At 43.1% G+C, this 20,488-nt stretch overlaps 2 non-coding genes across 2 annotated transcripts; one reads left to right on the top strand and one right to left on the bottom strand.

The window, feature by feature from the left end:
* Positions 1-3,984: 3,984 nt before the first annotated feature.
* Positions 3,985-4,066, bottom strand: trnai-aau (transfer RNA isoleucine (anticodon AAU)). The gene has a single exon. It is a non-coding gene; the product is annotated as a tRNA-Ile (tRNA).
* Positions 4,067-11,958: 7,892 nt separating this feature from the next.
* Positions 11,959-12,040, top strand: trnas-uga (transfer RNA serine (anticodon UGA)). The gene has a single exon. It is a non-coding gene; the product is annotated as a tRNA-Ser (tRNA).
* The last annotated feature ends 8,448 nt before the right edge of the window (positions 12,041-20,488 follow it).

Raw genomic sequence — 20,488 nt, 5'->3', positions numbered from 1 at the left:
GACCTGACAGAGGTTTACCAAATTATGAGCGGCATGGATAGGATAAATAGACATTTTCCGTGAGGTCAGAGAGTCCAGAACTAGAGGGCATAGATTTAGTTTGAGAGGGGAAAGATAGAAAACAGACCTAAGGGGCAACTTTTTCACGTAGAGGATGGTACATGTATGGAAACAGCTGCCAGAGGAAGTGGTGGAGAATGGTACAATTGCAACATTTAAGAGGCATTTGGATGGGTATATGAATGAGAAGGGTTTGGAGGAATATGGGCTGGCTGCTGGCAGGTGGGATTAGATTGGGTTGGAATATCTGGTCGGAATGGACAGGTTGTACCTGAGAGTCTATTTCCGTGCTGTACACCTCTATGACTCTGTCACTCATGGAGGTTATAGAAATAAACTGTGTGGTCGCGTCTGGAGAAAATTAAAGGGATAAAGGTTTGTAGTTACCGAAGGAAATTACATCATTCGGGACCAATAGAGTTTACAGAGACTGAGTGCGTTTTAGAGACAGTAAGAGTTCATAGTCATTATTAGAAATGCAGAATCTAATTTATGAGAGAAGCAGGGTCACTCTGCTTTGTGCCCAGAGACAGGAGGAGTCTAACAGCTGGAGGAGGTTACTAAGGTAGAGAGCTTTTTTGTTGTCACGACGGGAAGATTACAGAGGTCATGAACGTAGTAGGAGTTCAAAAATTTTACAAAGACAGGGAGGTCTTTTTCTGGTCTGGAAAGGATGACACTGACCGGGATGTCTTCAGGAACTGAAGCGTTGTTTTTCTTCCGTTAAGGAGAGATGTGACAGAACCCAGGATTAAAGGCAACGGCAGAAACATGAAGAGTTGTACTGGTAGGAGGAGCTGACAGGGACAAACAGGATTGTTGGGGCTGATAGAGATAGGGGAAGGTGGTATCTATGAAACAGACAGTGGAGAAACTGACCGACATAGGGAGGGTTCCGTGGAACAGATGAATTTACAGACAAGGTGGTGATAATGAAGCCTGAGATTTTTGTCATATTCCTTGCCCAGCATTGTTCCGACATCATGCCCTCAGTTTCTGAATTAAAGTCCATGAACTCCTCCCTGTGCTGCTTACTGCGTGAGTGATCTTACCGGCTGTGGGAGTTACTGAAGGCTCCAGATCTCACTCTACATCTGTCTCTGGCTGACCAACCATCTTCAATGTGTTGATGGACGAGACAGGAATTGGGAATTCTGCTGAGTCAGTGACATCAAAAATAACTGCAAGAGACAGAGAAATAGACAGAATGGGAAATTATACTAACGCAATGAAGGCAACACATAGAGAATGGCACTGAGTCCCACAGAGATCTGGAAAATCCCAATCCCCATCAATGGCCTGTGCAGTTACTTCCCTCTGGATTGGAGAATGTTGTTGGCTCAGGATCTGGAGTACCTGCAAGAGCGAGAGACACTGACAGAGGCAGAAATTAGACCCACACAGTGAGGGATATCACATGGAGAGAAGCTGAGTGATATCAGAAGAGTGCAGGAATGTATCAGGATCACACAATAGTATCATCAGAAGTGGTTCTGACCAGTGAGCACTGCTACCAGTACTCAGGGAAGACTGAGCTATTTTATTGGAATAGGCTCCTCTGGTACCAAGATTATGCAGTGTGCTATAAACGGACACAGATGAGGAGGGGGACAGGTCTGAGGTGAATGGAAATTCGGAAGTCCAAAGAGAAAGGTTGAAATATTGGAACCCCATGGAGATGTGGATGAAGACCAAAACAGAGAAACAGTAAGGGAGTGAGTTTAATTAAAATACGACATTATCAAACAGATTTGTGACAGGAAATTATTGGTTAACATAAAGTAAGTGCCATTTCCGCCCCTCACAATTCCTCATACGCCACAAGTGACAACACTTCCGCCCCTCACATCATCACTGATGTCACACACTCAGTGACTTCAGCGGCCCCCCACTGCCGTGTTTGCCACCACGTCCTCCCCCATCAACGACAATCACCTGCATTCTGCTGACACCCCCCAGGTCCCACTGTCAGCAACCCCGTCCCTAGAAACCAGAGGGGAACACCACCCTGCTCAAGACTCCACCCCCAATTCCCCCTAACACCACACCCACTCCAATTACAGGCTCGGTCTCTTCCCCAAGCTCCACACCACGCCAGATCCCAGCTCCAAGTCTTGGCGAGTTTTCACCATTCTCTCTGACCTCACCCAGAAGGAGGATGAATGACCAGTCCACAGGAAAGAACTCAACTTTATCTCCCTCTGTCCACGTATTAATGAATTTAATACACGCCGTGACGTCGAACACTTCTTCTGACGCCTACGAGCTTACTTTCACAATGTAGACACTCGGCAACCTCCGAGGATCCCATTGCCCACCTCCAATGCACTCCATCCACCAGGACACCCCGAACTGTCCAATTACCTGCCTTCGATCTCTTCATTTCCAACTACCACTGAGACATGAACCACCTCAAACTGGATATCCATGGATTCATTCTGCTCCCGACCGACGCAGTTGCTTTGGTGTCAGCAACAGCGCAAAACACACTTACACGATTTGCTCAATAACTCATTTTTCTAATGCAATCTTCGTTTGGTAGGGCAGTGCAGAACGAGAGGGTACAAATCTGGTGTGGGAGGGTGAGAATTCGAAAGGCAGTGAGGAGCAACGGCTTCACGCAGAGGGTGGAGCTTGTCTGCAATAATTTGGAAGACTTTTAGGAATTTGGAAGAGTATGTGAATAGGAAGGCTTTAGAGAGACATGGGTCAAGTGCAGCAATCGCGGCTGAATCAGTTGAGGGTATCTGTTCAGAATGGACGAGTTCGATCAAAAACCGTGTTTTCAGTGCTGTCCATATCTATTGACTCTATGATATTGACTCTATGATAAAAAAGATGAATAAAATAATGAAGTAAAATTGTCGAAGTTGTTAAATTCAAACAACTTCAGATAATTTTATTTTCAATTATTTTAATTACCTTTCATTTGTGTTTTGTTCACTGTTCTTTACCTCTTATTTCTTGATTGTCTCTCTTTCTGTCGCTTCCCACTCTGTCAATACGTTTTACCTCTCCTCTACCCGCTTTGCTACGCTTCTCACCTGTTTTCCATTTAGTCTGCTTCACACACCCCCACATATTTTGTCATATAGCACTGGCTTCAGCCTTGGTCATTCGCAGCTCCTAATCTCCCTTTAATCTCTCCGTGCTCTGTCATTATCACCTTTGCATCTGGAGCCCGGACTCACCTTCTCTCAGCATGGTGTAAATAGCTCCCTAATTCTCGCCTTTTTTTTATCTTTAACATAGTGTCAGTTATACTCGAAACGTCAGCTCTTTTCTGTACTTGCGGATGGTGCCAGACCTGCTTAGATATTCCAGCATTTTCTCTTTTGGTTTCAGATTCCAGCATCTGCAGTAATTTGCTTCTATTAATGGCTCTATGATATTGCTGGGGATATGATGACTCCAGTGTCTATGCATAAGAGGTGAACAAGCGAATGAATTCCCTCTGGAAGTCGCGTGAAAAGTAGTAACAGAGATCCAGGAAAATAAGATGAACGAATCTTGGATTTGAATTGAAGCCTGAACTCTGGTTCTCCTCCGAGACTGTGCCAGGTCGACTTAATACTGCATATATTTCATGTTTTGCATTTCTTTGTGAAAACAATTGAGACTGATTGATTTGCTGCAGACAACATCCAAGAGTCATCATGGGTACTGCGATCGAGTTGTGCGTCTATCCCTGTCAAATGTTTTATTGCGCTGGCGAGGGTTTCTGCTTGGTGATTTTGTGGTTCACTTTGTTTGGAAATACAGCAACGCAGCTGAGATCCGACATGGGACCAACGAGTTGCTGTTCCAAGACAGCGATGGTCGGCTTTCGAATGAATACACATCTGAATCGATCATGTGACAAGTTGTTGCAGGCGGTGAAATTAAAAGCCGCGAAGAACCTTGGCACAGGGTAGCTCACGACACGAGCCAGTGTGGGGATTGAACCCACGACCTTGGCGTTATTAACACCACGCTCTAACCAGCTGAGCTAACCCACCAACGGGCCTGCTTGCTAGAAGCAAATGCCTACATTGCCCGTGCTCACAATCACCGCGGCTATTCATTTTCTGATTTGATATCGATCGCACGCTCTTCTGAGGTATTTCCTTTCGTTGCAAATCTTTTCAACAAAAAAAAGCATTGACTTTTCCGAAAGCGCACAGTCGAGCTAACCAGTTGCTCTGATATCCAAAATTAAGCACAATGTCCGGACGCATGCAATTTCAATCGCAATGCCAACAGCACAGCTGCAGCTTGTCATGTTGTCAAATATCGTCTGGAGAAAAGTACCTTCAACGATCGCTCACTGTGCTTCTGGAAACTCACAGACCTTTGGAGTCAGGGTTATGTGCTGCTGATAAACTGCTGCGAACCTTATTCCAAATGCATTTGAATTGTAATCTAGCAGTGGGATTCTTTCTGCTCCCGAAGGACGCAGTTGCTTTCGAGTCAGCAACAGCGCAGAACTCAATTGCACGTTTTCCTCAATGACTCATGTTGCTTATGCAATCTTCGTTTGACAGCATATTTAGCAAGTTATCACGCCTTCCTGCAGCGTTTGTCAGCGACAGATCAGCTGCTAAGATGACTGCTTCAGACAGCATGTTACATCCTACATTTGAAAATGGAAAAGGTGCAAACGTTTACAGGCTGAACGCTCTCTCACTATTTTGCCTGGCTCGTCAGAGGCTGGGAGCTGATCTTATGGAGGTTTTTCAATCATGAGGGGCATGAATCGGGTAAGTAGATAAGTTCCTTTCGCTCAGGTGGGGCAGTGCAGAACGAGAGGGTATACATCTGTTGTGGTCGGGTGAGAATTCAAAAGGCAATGAGGAGCAACGGCTTCACGCAGAGGATGGTGCGTGTCTGCAATAAGTTGCCAGACGAACTGGTGATGACTGGTTCAATTCCAATACTTTTAAGGAATTTGGACAAGTATTTGAATAGGAATGCTTTAGAGAGACATGGGTCAAGTGCATGCAATCGCGGCTGGATCAGGTGAGGATATCTGTTCGGAATGGACGAGTTCGATCAAAAACTGTGTTTTCCGTGCTGTCCATATCTATTGGCTTCCGATATTGCAGGTGAAATGAAAAAAAAGATGAATAAAATAATGAAGTAAAATTGTCGAAGTTGTTAAATTCAAACAACTTCAGATAATATTATTTTCAATTATTTTAATTACCTTTTTTATTTGTGTTTTTTTCACTGTTCTTTACCTTTTATTTCTTGATTGTCTCTCTTTCTGTCTCTTCCCACTCTGTCAATACGTTTTTCCTCTCCTCTTCCCACTTTGCTACGCTTCTCCCCTGTTTTCCATTTAGTCTGCTTCACACATCCCCCACATATTTTGTCACATAGCACTGGCTTCAGCCTTGGTCATTCGCAGATCCTAATCTCCCTTTAATCTCTCCGTGCTCTGTCATTATCACCTTTGCATCTGGAGCCCTGACTCACCTTCTGTCAGCATGGTGTAAATAGCTCCCTAATTCTCCCCTTTTTTAATCTTCAACAAAGGATCAGTTATACTCGAAACGTCAGCTCCTTTCTCTACTTGCAGATGGTGCCAGAACTGCTTAGATTTTCCAGCATTTTCTCTTTTGGTTTCAGATTCCAGCATCTGCAGTAATTTGCTTCTATTAATGGCTCTATGATATTGCTGGGGATATGCTAACTCCAGTGTCGATGCATAAGAGGTGAACAAGCGAATGAATTCCCTCTGGAAGTCGCGTGAAAAGTAGTAACAGAGATCCAGGAAAATAAGGGGCATGAATCGGGTAAGTAGATAAGTTCCTTTCGCTCAGGTGGGGCAGTGCAGAACGAGAGGGTATACATCTGTTGTGGGCGGGTGAGAATTCACGACCTTGGCGTTATTTGCACCACGCTCTAACTTCTAACCATTTTTACATAATCATATCACTGGGGGTGGGTAAACTGAAGTCTACTCCAGTACAGGCAGACTTAGAGTTTGTCCCATGCAGTGACGGTGTGTGTGACAAAGATATGGTGGGTGTGTAAGATGTAGCGTGGGAGGATGTATGAAAAACATGGGGAAGTTGTGTGAGACTACAACAGGGATGATGTATGTGACCAGACAGGCAGCGTATGTGTGACAAAAACAGGCACTATGTCCTCAAATATGAGAGAGTTTTTAGATAATTTATTTATGTTCGGACATGCCATTGAATGTTTTGATGGACAGTTTGCATGTCCAGCTGCTATATTATTTGTTTCTGGAAATATTAGCATGAAATAAATTAAATATGATCCCTCAGCACTGATCCTCCGACAGCACCCACTCTCCCAACACTGAACGGGCGCCGATGGCACTTACTCAGTACTGGACCTGTGACAGTACCCTCTCTCTCAGTCCTGACCCCCCAACCGTGCCTGCTCCTTCAACACTAACCCTCTGAATGTGCCCACTCCCTTAGAATTTATCCTATTACAGTAACCGATCCTTCAGCAATAACCATCTGAGAGTTTCTGCATTCTCAGTTCTGATGCTCTGACAGCGTCATCTCTCACAGCACTGAATCTCCAAGAGCGCCTGCCTTTTCAGCACTAACCTTTTGCACTGGAAAGAGAAAGCGCCGTTCCGTCACTTCTGGCCCTCTGACAATGCATGCTTTCTTGGCTCCCTGACAGGAGCCTGGTCCTGTGTACTATTTTACTCACTTGCACAGTGTTCAGAAGTTTCGAAGCAACCAAAGATATCATCTGTCAATTGCTGCACCAAATGATAATAGCAGTCTCCTGCGAGTGAGGGAAACAGAGGGAGGTGAACAGAAAAACTATTTGTCCCTATCAACTTTGATAAATCCTGCCTCATCCTCAACACAAGTCCATAACCTGCGGCCAGACTACCTTTTATTAACAGTCACTTGCCACATTGGATTTGTTACTAGGTAATGGATTGGCCGGGTGTTAGATATGAAGGTAGGTGAGCAATTTAATGATCGTGAACACAGTTCTGTATGTTTACTTAAGCAGTAGAAAAGGATAGTTATGTACTGCAGGGAAAGAGGTATATCTGACGAAAAGGCAATTAGGATGACATTTGGCAAGATTTAGTTTGCACTAGATGTGGAAGGAAACGGATGGTATGAGCACAATTGAAATGTGGAGCTTGTTAAAGGAACAGATATCGCGTGTACTTGATGAGTATGTACCTGTCAGTTATGAAGGAAGTTGTCGAATGAAGCAGCCGTGGTTTACTAAAGAACTTAAAGCTCATGTCAAGAGAAAGTAGGAGGCTTATGTTAGGATTTGACTTGAAGGCTCAGTTAGGACGATTGAGAGTTACAAGTTAGTTACGAACAACCTGTACAGAGAGTCCAGAAGAGACAGGAGAGGACATGAGAAGTCGCTTGCGGATAGAATCTTAGAAAACCCTAAGGAATTCTACGTGTATATCAGGAACCAAAGAACGACGAGAGGAAGATGAGGACTAGTCAAAAATAGGAGTGATGAATTGTGTGTGGAGTCAGAGGAGGTAGGAAGGCGCTAACGAATATTTTTTGTTAGTATTCATATTGGTTTAAGACAACGGTGTCGAGGAGAATCTGAGATACAGGCGACTAGACTGGATGGTTTACAATGCAGTTTACAAGGAGGACTTGTTAACAATTCTGGAAGGGGCGAAAATAAGTAAGTCCCCTGGGTCAGCTGGGATCTATCCAAGGATTTCCTGGGAAGCCAGTGGGGAGATTGCAGAGCCTTTGCCTTTGATCTTTATTTTCGATATTGTCTACAGGAATAGCACTCGAAGATTGGAGGATAGCAAAAGTTGTTCCCTTGTTGAAGAAGGGTAATACAGAAGACCAAAGTAATCTTGGACCAGTGAGCCTTACCTTTCTTGTAGGAAAGAATATGGAACTGAGTATGAGAGACAGGATGTATAATCATTCAGCCAGCAACAACTTGATTTCAGAGGGTCCACATGGTTTCGTGAGTTTTTCGAGAAGGTGACCAAGCATGTGGATGAGGGTAGGGCACTTGACGTGGTGTACATGACGTCTGTAGAACCTTTGATAAGAATCCACATGTTAGGCTGTTGGAGAAAATGCAGAGGCATGGTATTGACGATGATTTCGCTGTTTAGATTAGAAACTGGCTTTCTCTGAGAAGGCAGCAAGTGGTGGCTAATGAAAATATTCACCCTGGAATCCGGTAAGGGGTGGTGTGGCACAACGATCTGCTTTAGGATCACTGTTGTTTGTCATTTTCGTAAATGACGAAGACGCAGGCATAGGGTGAATGAGTTAGTAAGCTTGCAGATAACACTAAAGGTGCTGGAGTTGTGGGCAGCGTGGAAAAATGTTGCAGGTTGCAGGGGAGCTGGAATAATTTGCAAAATTGGTCTAAGAGGTGGCAAATAAAGTTCAATGCAGCTAAATGTGAAGTGATTCACTTTGGGAACAATAACAGGAAGACAGAATACTGAGTTAATGGAAAGATTCTTGGTAATGTGGATGGGAAGAGTGAGCTTGGAGTCCATGTACATAGTTTCAAGCCAGGTTGATTATTATTTTTGGATTACTTACCGTGTGGAAACAGACCTTGGGGCCCAACAAGTATAAACCGACCCTCCGAGGCGCGACCCAGACAGACGCATTTTCTTTCACTTACCCGTTTACCGAACCTGCACATTTTTTGGATTGTGAGGGGAAAACAGAGTAACGGGCAGAAACCCACACAGATAGCCGCTTGAAGGAGGAATTGAACTCGCGTCGCTGGTGTTGCAATGCAGCAGTACTAACCAGTGTGCTCCTAGCGAAAGAGTACAACGTCGTCGGTTTTATTGGTGGAGGATTGAGTTCCTGAGCATAATGTCATGCTGCAACGAAACAAAACACTTGTGTGGCTCCACTTGGAATATTTTGAACTGCCTGGTCGCCCATTCCAGGAAGAATGTGGAAACATTGGAAAAGTTGCAGACGAGATAGAACAAGATATTGCCTGTCCTGAAGGAATAGTCTTATCAGGAAAATCTGAGAGGCTTGGGTCTGTTCTCATCCGAAGGAAGTCTGAGAGCAGATTTGATACAGAGTTACAAGATTTTTGCAAGGTTTGCGAAGATGTGCAACTCAGGTTTAGGTTGAGGGTGCAGGTCTGCTCGCTGAGCTGTTCGTTTGAATCAAATCTACAGCTCTGCAATCAAAACTACTCCCGGGAGTTACAAGATGATAAGAGGATTAGATAAGGTAGACGGTAGAACTATTTATCTTAGGAAGATGTTGTCAGCTTGTACGAGTGGTCATAACTCCAAATTGAGGATTTATAGGTTTAAGCGAGATGTCAGAGGCAGGTTCTTTGCTCAGAGAAAAGTAAGGGTGTGGAATGCCCTGCCTGTCAATGTCGTTAACTCAGCTAAATTATGGAGATGTAAACAATCCTTGGATAAACACATGGATGATGATGGGATAATATAGGGGGATGAGTTTAGATTAGTGCACAGATCGGCGCAACATCGAAAGCCAAAGGGCTTGTGCTGCGCTGTATTGTTTCATTGTTCTACGTTCTAAAGCTAAATCTCCACATCAGGGACCTCCAACCCCATGGCATCAATTAAGATTTCACCAGTTTCCACATTTCCCCTCCCTCCACCTGACCGCACTTCAAAACTTCCAGCCCAGCACCGTCCTTATGACCTGTCCCATCTGTTCCATTTCCTTCCCACCCATGTGTATCACCCTCCCCTCCAAACTATCAACTCTGCAACCTCCTCCGTGCACCTGTTCCATTGCCACCCACTCAACCTGTCACTAACCATTTCCAGATTCCACTGTCCTCATCGCAAAATGTCCTCCCACCTGTTGTGTATCGTCAGTAAATCTGTGGACATTTCACTCTGCAAATTCCATCAAGTCATTAAGGCAGATATAAATCATGGAAGTCGTATGACTCACCATTCCAGCACTGTACTAATTACTTTTTTACAACTTGAAAAATACGCAATAATCCAGATTAATTCTACAATTAAACAACGGACAATCCAGGACTTTTTTTTTAACTTTTCATCGTGAGCTCCGACCTTGTGCCATGGCTTTTGATACGGTCTTTTACGGAATGCCTACAAACATTTGATCAACTCTGCTTGCAATATGATCAAAGGACTCTGACGAAGTTGTCAAGTGTGTTTTTCCATTCAACAAATGATGTTAACTCAGTTTGACTCTAATCATCTTTTCTCAACGTCCTGCAATTACTTTCTTCACGATTGTCTCTCGTAGTTTCCAAATGACAGATAAGATATTGGAACAGATGGAAGCCATTCGTCCCATTAGGTCAGCTCCAAGTTTTAATGAGGTCACGTCTGATTTGGTTAATTCTTATTGGCACTTTTCCGCCTTATCTCCATTCTTCTTGATTCCCAAATTGACTAATTGTGCGGCCGTCTCAACCTTGATTATACTCAGCCTTGACAGCCCTTCAGTGTAAAGAATTCTGCAGATTTGCTCCTCTCTCAAAGACAGAATGTCCTCCTCATCCGTGTCTTAAAGGATTAACGGTTCCCCTGAGATTAGGCTCTATATATTCTTCGCAAATTTCGTTTTTCATTAAATGTCTTTAGTCCCAGTCTTCTGGAAACTGACACTGATTGTTGGCAACATTTCCTCCACAACATCAACCCACCCATCCGCACTGCGCCCTCCCCTATCATTATAAACAGACCATAAAAATCTCCAGTTAACCTTCTTTGTTCCAAAGAGAAGAATCCCAACCTCAGTAATTTCTCGACAAAAGGGCTTTGCTCATCGCCAGACATCATGCAAGGCGGAGAATTGCGAAGCAGTTTGGGGAAAATATCGCCACTGGGAAGGTTAAAACAAAACAAGGGAAAATAACAGTGAACCCGTGTCTCCAGCTTTGGAAAACTTTAGAATCTCTTTTGGAAGCGAAACCACAGGTGAATGAAGGGTGGATTGTCCCACTTAACACAGCCAGTCTTTCAGAGGCCACGACTGTGGATTCTGCTGTTCTCTCGACATGAACCAATCTGAGACATTGAAAGGATTTTCATTCCTGCGCGTCAGGAATTCAAACCTCGCCACGGCTACAAGACCACGCGAAGACTCGGGTGCAAACAAGTTACGAAAAAGCCTCGAAGAGAGCAGGACTCCTGTTATAGAAAAGTTGGTTGCTGTGACGTGGATGCGTTTCCAGCGGGTACAGGATTGTTGCCACTTCACTGCAGTGAATGTCCCACGATTTATTTTGCAAAAGAAAAACTGATACAGGACATCAATCACTTCGTGAAGGGCAGGCTGAAGTTTGAATTCGTGAAAAGCCTGTTTTTGGATCGTACAATGAGTAAGTTCAAACTGTCTCTGATGCGTAATTGGTCAACACGTTCATCCATTAACCGAACGGTTGGTGGTTTGGGACGTTCCAGGGTCGGATCTCTCACTGGTCATACTTCATTGGCTTTCTTTCCTGCACAGCTCCGGGTTTTTAATGTGGTCACAAAAATGTGCCCCAACCAGGAATCTTATCCAGAATCACAAAGGAATTTCTGTATCGTTTCAGTGGCTAATGCAAAGGACTGTGGATGTTGGGAATCTGAAAAAAAATAGAACATTCTGGGGAATGTCAACAGGTTTGTCAGTACTATTGGGAGAAAACGGAGTTCTGATAACGTTCTGAAACGTTGAATCGCCTTTTCCCAGCCCAGATCCTGCTCGACCTGCTGAGTAATTTTCTGCATTTTCCGCCGTCGTTTAAGCTGAATATAGATCCCACCTATCGGGGTGGAACACCCAGACCCACTTTGTCCCGACATTTCATCGATTTGAAAGCTGTGAGTTTTGAATGCAAATAAACCAAACAATGATTCACTACTGCTAATCTCCCCAGGGACAGAGACCTGGAAATGAGAACTCTGTGCATTCGGATGTAGTTGTGGCCGAGTGGTTAAGGCGATGGACTTGAAATCCATTGGGGCATTCCCACGCAGGTTCGAATCCTGTCAACTACGGAGAATTTTGGTAGCCTTTCGCTTTTGGAGAATCACTTCATCCAGGTCATGAATGGTGCAAATCTCCAGTTCACTCAAAGAACTGCACAGATGCACACTTGTTTTGCCAAATTTGTTTAGACTCGTTATGACACAGCATAAACCCTCCAGCTTACGATAAAACCAGTAACACAGAAGCGAGTTATGCTGTACAGGAATCTGCAACAATTCGATTGGCCAAGAACTACATGAAGTAAAAATTCAGCACTTCATTTGTAAAGTAAGAGAGAGGTTAATTAACAAACCAATGTATTTCTATTACCCATTTTGTTGTTCCATTCGATATTGCTATTCAAATAAAACTCCCAGTTAAGGTTTACAAAACAGCACTTCTTTATCAAAACCAGGCAGCTGTAGGTTCTTGTCTTCGGATCTTCCTGTCTCTTCTTTGTCCCTGTTGGGAGATTCTGTGTCAAAGATCACGGATCGAAAAGTTATTTTCCACATATATATTTTTTTCAAGAAGATTGTTACATGCAAGGTCCTGGCAGTCCTCCTCTCAACAGTTCAATGTCCCCCATCTCATACCCCAGAGCATCTGATTGGGTCCCTGTTTATTTTTAAAGACTTTCAAGAGACGCAATTAAAATTTGATTTGAAATTTATATATTTTCCTGATTAAAATTTAAACTGAGTGGCCAAGCTCGAACTATTTATGTCTCCAGGCAATGAACGAATTGAATTGTTCGACCCAGGATTACGTCGTTGTCTTATTGAGAACACTTGTTTCTGTGTCTGGTTGTTCTGCTGCTTTTAAATCTCTTAAATGTGCACTAATATGTTTAAAACACATCGCCTCTACAGGAAACAATGAACCATCATAATGAAGATATGTTTTCATTTTTTAAAAAAAATACTTTACCCTAACATATCGATAAATTTCATACAATTTCGACTTAGTTTTTTTCCTATATAAACATATAAAACATGAAATAAAGACAATCTCATCTGAACACCATCAGTTGAATCTGCGATAACGTATCTGTGATTTCATTCTACTGACCCACAACATGCATGATTTTTAAAGTGAACGTCTCTTCCATAAGAAGCCAACGAAATACTCTCATATTATTACATATATACAACGTTTTAGCGGATTGTGGTCTGTGTACATAACTTCTCCGATCCATTATTCGTGGCACATACATTAAATGTGTAACGCCAGTACCAAACTCAATAGTTTTTTTTCGATTGTGGAGCATTTCTTCTGATAGATGTTGATTTTCTATGAAAAGTTATCAACTAGCAGTTGTTCCCCATGCTCATCTTTCCCGTTGGAGTACACCTCCAACTCTAACGACCACCGATGGCTACTTTAAAAGTTTTTTTAGATGTTTGGTGCAGGTAATACTGGTTTGGTGGTTAATATCGACTTCAAATGGTCAATTGCCACGTGCCATGTTGCTGAACACCGAAAAGTTGTGTTTTTCTTCAGCAAATCGGTTAACAATGCCACTACACTAGTACAGTTTGGAACAGACTTCTGATAGAGTCCGCTGAGTCTGAAGAATTAAAGAAACTCTTTCTTCGAGGTTGATCATGGCAATTCTTCAGAAGCCTTCGTGCTCACGTTCCAGAGGGTGCTCAACCTGCCATGACCGATGTTACATCCCAAGAACATCACCTCTGCTTCCGTGAATTCTGTTTTTTATATGTTTGTCATCAGTTTCGCTTCTCGTGGTCGTTCAAAGAGCTCTGCCAACAGACCCTTGTGATCATGCCTTGAATTGCTAAGGATCACTACATCGTCCAAATAGATTACACAATTTGTCAACCCGGCCACAACTCTGTACAAGTGTCTTTGGGTGTGCCGGGCTTGTTCTTCATTCAAAAGTGCATCACTTTAAACTGATATAGCCTATATGGAGTTACAAGCGCAGAGATTTGTTCACCAACTTTGACAATGGTACCTTCCAGTAGCCACGCATTATGCCCGACTTGGTGATGTAACTGGCTTGTCCGACTTTCTGGATGCAGTCCTCTAATCTAGAAATTGGATATGAGTTCGATTTTGTAACGGCGTTGGCCGTTCCATAATCCACACGAAATTCAACACAAATCATCTGGTTTGGTAACTAAGAAAATCAGCGAACTCCACGCACTCTGGCTTGGTTCAATGATGTTCTCGTCGAGCATGGTGTTCACCTGCATCTAGTCCTGTTAGCCTTTGAGACGATTAAGTCGAGAGGGTTGCTGCTTTATCGCAGCAGAATTCCCCACATCTACTTCGTGTTCAATTGCTTTCGTCCTCTCCATGTGATTCTTGCATGTACCATGACTCTGTCGGAACAAAAAATCTTTCAACACTTTTCTATGCTCCTGAGACAGACAGCTTTCTAATCCATCCCACTCCTCAAGGACTTCATCATTTTAGAATCTGTTTTGAGGTACATCAAAATTCAAAGCAACTGAATTCGATTCCTCACTCTGCTGAGCAGTAACGAACAACTCTTCCTCCAGTTCTTCCTTTGATGTGTAATACGTTTTCAACATGTTCACATGACATAGCAATACAGTTTTATTTTATATCTGACATCTTTGCTAAATAGTTCAACTGACTCAACTTTTTCACAGGGACCAGTAAACCTAACTTTAAAGGGATCACCTATGATTGGTAACAGTACTGACAAGTTATCCCTGTGGGAAAACTTCTGAGTCCCAGATTTTTATCTGCCACCTGCGTAATTCTACGCTGTGCCATCTTTGGGTGCTGTTTTGCTGAATCACCTACTAAATTTAGTCTCTCCCTCAATTCCGATACATGATTTAATTGTGTGATCTTCGTCTTTGACCCTGTCATTTGTTTCTTTAATTAATTCCAAAGGGCAATCACTTCATGTGCGAATATGAACTCAAAAGGATTGACTAAGTGGATTCGTTTGGAACATTCTTAATGGCAAACAATGCGAATGGGATATCTTTTTCTCAATCATTCGGGTAATCTTGACAGTATGCTCTCTTCATGGTCTTCAAGGTCTTAAGCCATCTTTCTAAAGCTCCCAACGATTCAGGAAGATATGCACTAGATTTAAAGTGTTGTATTTCAGCTATCAAAAACCTCCTTAAGCAGTTGAGCAGTAAACTTTGACCCTTAGTCTGACTGAATCTGACTAGTTAGGTCATAGCGTGTGAAGAAAGCTACTAACTCCTCTACCAGAATTGTGGCCTTGATACTCCGGGAAGGAATTGCCATTGGAAATATGGATAGCACATCCATTGTAGTCAACAAGCACTGGTTCTGACATTTAGTTCTCGGAAGGGGATGCACGCAATCAATTATAATCCACCTGAAAGATTTTCCAACTGTGGTAATTGGCAACAAAGGCGTGTTTTTATTGCCGCCTGAGACTTACCTGCCATTTGACATGTATGATATTGTCAGAAAAAGCAACCACATCCCGTGTGCATTCCAGACCAAGAGAAATGTTTAGTATTTAGCTTGTGTGTTTCGTAACCCTCGGGGACCCCCTATAGGTAGTTCATGTGCTACCCATAACACTTCCTCTCTACGTTGTAGCTGCAACACAGTCTTGTGTACTTCGGCCCACTGCACGAATCACATCAAGTAGTGTATCAGTTGACCTAAACTCAACTCCTTCATCTTTCTTTTTACTTGTCACTTGGTGCTGTGCCTATTGAGAGTGGGATCTGGGAAAATAGAAAGATATTTCTGTTTTAACTCCTCAGTTTCTTCGTCTTCCTTGGGCTTCTCCACAATAAGGGGAGTCACTTCCAATTTGGATCTTGCCAAATCATTTCCAAGCACAAGCTGAATTCGTGGAACTGACACTCTGTCTATCACGCCCAGCGTAAATTTCCCCGGCTTAAATTGGGGCTCCAACGTGATCTTACATAAGGGAACGCTAAATTTCTGCTCATTCATACCACAAATTACAACACTCATGGGAAATAGATATGAAAGGGTACATATTCGCCCATCCCTTACTACCAGCAACTGGTTAGATCGTGTCACTCTCGTGCCACCAGTTTAGCTTCTTTAAACACTTCTATTTTCCACAACGCCTTTAATTAACGACAAGTACTGTCCGTATTCAAATACTTTCCGTATTCAACTTTGCCAGAATGGAAACAGCTGAGTCCTTTCACCTCCTTTCGACTCTCTTGGACTTCTTTTTTTCCTGCTCTAATATCTTCCAAGTGCAGGAAGGTTCTTGGTTTAGTAATGCAGAATCTCCCCTTCTGCCAATTTCGATCCTTCACAGGACGAATATCTGTTCAAAAGCTTGTCTTATGCACCAGCATGTACTCATCTACTAATTCTGTTGTCCTTCTGACTTTCCGAAATCTTTGTTTCCTCCACGTGAATTCTTGCAATCTCTAAAAGTGTATTTTTGAACTCCTCCAGCAGAATTATCTCTCTAATAGCCTGAAATATCCTCTCTTTATCCAAATAAGAATCCATCCATCAAAGTATTGTGTTTATTTCTTTTTAACTCAACATAAGTCTGACCTGTGTTTCAGAAACGCTCTCGATATACATCTGGTACCGGTTCAGAAGCACTCAAAGGAGCCTGTTTTACTCATTCATAATCTTTTCACACCTCACGTAATATCATACCAAATCCCTTACTCGCTCTGTCTTCGAGTTTAGTCTGAACTCGCATTACCCATCAATCCTCGGACCATTCCATCTGCCTAGCCATGTTTTTGATTGAAATGAAGAAGGCTTCAACATCATCCTCATCAAAATGTTGTGGAGTTGTGACACATTTACATATATCACTAATTTCTCTTTTAATTTCCATCCTGCTAACTTGACTTTGCTGACAAAGTCGCAACTTCTCAAGTTCAAATTTTCTCTCTCCTTCTCTCTTCTCTGTTGCTTTCTTATCTCCCTTTGCTCATCCAAGGAATTTCTCTCTCTTTTTCCTCCCTCTCTATCTCCCTTCTCTCTTTTTCTCTGTCTCTCTCTCTCCTTCTCTTCGCTAACTTTTTCTCATTCTTCCCCCCCTTTCTTTCTCTCTCCCTCTCGCTTTCCTCTCTCTCGCTTTGTTTATCTTCTCACTCCATTTTCCTCGAGACTAATTTAGGTAACATCATCAGTGGCGAACTCGCAGTGAAGCGAGGCTGTTGTCTCCTGCTTTCTATTTATACGTTTGTCCTGGATGGGGTTGCTGGGGTTTCTAGTGATGTCATTTCCTGTTCGTTTTCCGAGTGGTTGACAGATGGTATCTAGATCTACATGTTTGTTTATGGCGTTGTGTTTGGAGTACCAAGCCTCTAGGAATTCTCTGGCATATCTTTGCTTAGCCTGTCCTAGGATAGATGTGTTGTTCCAGTCGAAATGTTTTTTTACATCCGTGTGTAGGGCTACGATGGAGAGAGGGTCGTGTCTTTTTGTGAATAGCTGGTGTTCGGGTATCCTGGTGGCTAACCTTGTTCCTGTTTGTCCTACGTTGTCGTTGTGGCAGTCCTTGCATGGAATTTTGTAGGTGACATTGGTTTTGTCCATGAGTTGTACTGGGTCTTTTAAGTTTGCTAGTTTTTATTTGAGAGTGTTGGTGGGTTTGTTTGCTACTAGGATTCCGAGGGGTCTTAGTAGTCTAGCTGTCATTTCTGAAACTTCTTTGATGTATCGTAAGGTTGTTAGTGTTTCTGGCTGTGTTTGGTCTGCTTGTCATGGTTTGTTCTCGAGGAATCTGCGGACTGTACTTTTTGAGTGTCCATTCTTCATGAATACGTTGTATAGGTGATTCACCTCTGTTTTCTGACGTTCGTCTGTGCTGCAGTGTATGGTGCCTCGTTGGAATAGTGTTCTGACAACCTTTGTTTGTGTGTGTTGGGATGGTTGCTGGTGTAGTTAAGTATTTGGTCAGTGTTTGTCGGTTTTCTGTATACGCAGGTTTGTAGTTCTCCGTTGTCCTTTCTTTCGACTGTGACGTCGGTTGCTGTCGGTTTCTTCCTCCTGGCACTCCATCCACAACGCCATAAACAAATACATATATCTCGATACCATCTATCAACCTCTCAGAAAACGAAAAGGAAATGACATCACCCCAAACCTCACGAACCCCATCCAGGACAAATGTATAAATAGAACGCAAGGAGACAACAGTTTCGCTTCACTTAGAGGTCCCAATGATGATGTTACCTAGCCAGGTAATGAAACGTCTGAATCTCAAACCTACAGCTCAGCGAGCAAACCTACACCCGAAACCTCAACCTGAGCTACAAACCTTACAACAGCAGTGTAATTGATGAAAGGGACGACAGGGCCTGTTGTTTTCTGTGGTTCTCTACTGTTTCTGATTCAGTGCTCCCAGCGGTCTGGCTCAAGTTCGATTTCCAGTCGAGGAATGTGAAATTTCCTGTGCTCGTTTGTCGTAGTGGCAGCATTCCTAAAGCAGGAAATGATGGATGTGGCTGAGAAGTGGTCATGTTTTGTCAAAAAACACGGTTCAGGTTAACATAAGACAAAGAGCTGCGGATGCTGGAAATGTGACACAAAAACATGGAATGCTGGAGAAACTCAGCGCCTGGCAGTATCCATGGGGCAAAGTAGAGTTAGTGTTTCAGATCGACAGAAGCAGGTTCATTCGGTATTTCAACATTGTAATGCAGGCAAATTTTCAGTATTATGTGTGGGATCATCATATTTATCAAAACTTCTCATTAGTTGCCAACCATCACTTTTACAAATTTAGAAGGTTTGTTTTGGCGGTAATGCTGCTTCCGTTTCCATGAGCTGGTGACAAGCTGTGCTTTAATGGTTACCTTTTTCTTTTCCTTTCTGTCACTTAGCAGCCATGTCAAGTGGACAATTGACCCTTTCAGTGTCTTCCACAATGTGAGTTTCCATTTGTCTTTCTATGTCTGTTCATTGTCACCTTCTTTCACAGTCTCTGTCCAAATCCCTCATTTCCCATTTCTGGTCTTTGGAAACTCTGACTGCAGAAGACAGTGTGAAAGTGCAGCTGATGAGGCAGTTTCTCCTCCCGCTGACTGGAGTGTGGAGAACTGGGCTCACATTCTCTAGATAATATATCTGTCACTTAGGCCTGAGGCCTTCGACATGTTTCCTTTTAAATTCCAAATGCAATTCATAATATTTTGCTTTTCGTGTAAAATTAATGAACAGTGACAGCAGAGAATGATCAGCGTGTGATATCCGCAGTGATTCCTGCCTCACCTCGTTCTTCCCAACAAACTGAGAATGAAGGACGGAGAATAAACGAGGAGGTGAAACAAAAGCGCTTCTAGAACCGAGGTAAGAAACTCCAAATAGAATTAGCAGAACAAAACAACGAGGTGTCAAAGAGGTCCATACTCGACGTGATTGTTCGGTGTTCGAGATGGGAAAGCTATCCAGCCTGAGGCACCTTCATGTCTCTTGTTGCTGACTGAATCAGAAAGAAGAGGTTTCACGAGACCTCCACTTGTCTCACTTTGCTGTCCCCACCACCTCCCCTGACCAGGTTTACATTTTCCTGCTCTTCTATGAGGTAAATGATGCAACGTCATTTCGTGTCTATCACTTTCTCAGTTCCAGTTCCAACATGGCTTCGATTTCAGAGCACATGTGAAGGTTAGACTGTAAATCCATTCGTTCCTGTTGTGAAATGACTGAGTCGCTAACGTGCGAACTGCACCAAAGGACGATTCAGGATTTCTGGTGTTGGTTCATTCGCGTTGAAAAACAGCAGACAAAATCAAAATGAGGCCTTTCAGAGATAATCTTGGGATTAATTTGACAGAGAGGCGACATCAACAATCCGTGGTGCACTGTGACACCAGCAAATAAGTGTTACCTTGTTTTCAAACTGTGTTTCCTTCGCACTGAAAGCAAACGCGGTACCTTTGTTACAGAAAGGGTGAGGGGACGGAAACTGCACTCCTTACCAGGATGATAATTGCTGCTGTACACGTTGGCGCACGTTCAAGACAAGGTATGAGAGCAGCTTAACAAAGTTTCAGAAAGCAATTAATTGTAATTGCTTTCCATTTCACTTCTACATCAGGTATGGATTGTTTGCATCCAATTAGAAGGACTATGGTAGCAGATACCCGGAGAAACTACCACGGCAAATCCCGCGCCAATCATCTCACTGTTTTTTCAGTGTTGTCGGGTCAAAATCCGAGCAATCCATCGTTAGCAGCAGCATGACGATTCGTCGTGCTCATGAGTTGAAAGGTTCAAGAAACTAAGTCATTCCCTCCTTCTCCAGGGTATCTTCGGATGATCAGTGAATCATGTCTTATTGATAGAGACATGTTTCTAAAAGTGTCAGGTTCTAAGCAGACACCTGCAATAGGTCGGGATCAAGTGAAGAAGCGGAGTGGGGAATTCAAATAAAAGTGCATGGCAATGATGACTGGAACGCATGAGGCAGGAAGTAATCGTGGAGCTGGTGGTGTTAGGCTCAGTGTTGATGCCAATGGGTCTGCCTA

This window comes from Hemiscyllium ocellatum, assembly GCF_020745735.1.
Source record: "Hemiscyllium ocellatum isolate sHemOce1 chromosome 17 unlocalized genomic scaffold, sHemOce1.pat.X.cur. SUPER_17_unloc_2, whole genome shotgun sequence".
NCBI lineage: Eukaryota > Metazoa > Chordata > Chondrichthyes > Orectolobiformes > Hemiscylliidae > Hemiscyllium > Hemiscyllium ocellatum.
Note: the sequence above shows the minus strand (reverse complement) of the source record. Positions and strands in the feature narration are given on the sequence as shown.